Below are 1,477 nucleotides of genomic sequence, written 5' to 3'. Positions count from 1 at the left end.
CTTTGGTTGTATTATTTCTTTGAATTTAAAACTACACTTTCATTTTAATTGTGGTTTAATCGATTAAACCTTATTTAGCAATACAAGAAGCTTTCTTCACCATGAAAACAAAGTAAATATGATGTTTAATTCAAGTCATATACCTTATGAATACCGATTAAACTATTTCACCAATGCGCAAAGCATCTAGCATTAAGCATTACGTATTATAACGTATTATCGATCTAAGTGGCTTAACTAATATAGCAATTTATATTTGGAAGATAAATATTATCAGATATATTTTTAATATTATGACTCTTCGTTTGGTTTATTGGGCAAGATAACTGATGTTTCATTGGCATAAAGTAAATATGTAATATTTAAACAGCGCCTCATATTGATTGACTTCTCCAAACTTAATTCGTCCTGACGTGTTTTTAAAGGGGACTGGGTCACAAGATTATAAACTTGCTTTCTGGTTGTCTTTTTATCAAGGGTGCTTTGATTCACCAAGTATATCATAAATATTGTTTTATTGGACATTAGTTTTACATTTTAAAATTGTCATTATTATTTCCATGTAAACCAAAGATTTCAAAACGAAGGACGCTTTTTTCTGATGATTTTTTAATATGTTTGACACAACGGCAAATTATTATTCTCGTAATAATAATCCAGATTTTCTGATGAAGAATTTGTACCATTTTCGTTGATTTAGCCCGTTCAACAATTGCATAACTAATGTGTACTTTTCTTCAAATTGACTTGCGTAACACTATTCCGATTAACGTAATAATAAAGTCAAAACCATTGCCCCATAAGCAGCATTAAACACCACAGCTAATTATGGAATATAATATTTTCTATGAATGTTAATTAACATAATTATTCCACGCATCAAACCGCTTCAAATTGAATGTCGGTTGTTTTCTGTTTAGGGCGATATGAACCAAACAACGTGGCAAATAAGTAGAGAGACTTGAAGAAGGATAGCAAGGTCATGTTGTTTGTTGTTTAGAAGCCTTGGGGTAGAAATTGGACCAATATTGACAAATGTTGCGTGGAATAGGTTCATGATTTTAATTATTTTATATGTTCAACAGTTTGGAACCAGCCTTTTTTCAGACATGTTTTTTCTTAATACATGTATGTTTTTTTTTGCATAGGCTGGATCACATCCCTCAAGATTTTACCACCGTTTCAATACGTACGTTTTATACTGACATTGTTGACTATGTATAAGGGACGTTTCCATGCTGTGAAGCTTGCCATATTCTGTATTTTTGCAACAGACAGAAGTTGCAAATTCCTACACACCTTGCTAAAAGAAAAACTGTTCCAGTACATGTGCGTTGTAATACAGACTAATTCATTTTGCTACAGACGGGCAAGACACAATGAAGATTCACTAGGTGTGTATCGTTCTACCACCTTACAACTGAGACTTGCATCAAGAAGATAAATAGCATTTTATCGCAGTCTTTTTAGATTAGCA

This window comes from Branchiostoma belcheri, unplaced genomic scaffold, assembly GCF_001625305.1.
Source record: "Branchiostoma belcheri isolate BF01 breed outbred unplaced genomic scaffold, Haploidv18h27 scaffold445, whole genome shotgun sequence".
Classification (NCBI taxonomy): domain Eukaryota; kingdom Metazoa; phylum Chordata; class Leptocardii; order Amphioxiformes; family Branchiostomatidae; genus Branchiostoma; species Branchiostoma belcheri.
The sequence above is the reverse complement of the archived record's forward strand: the minus strand, read 5'-3'. Positions refer to the sequence as shown.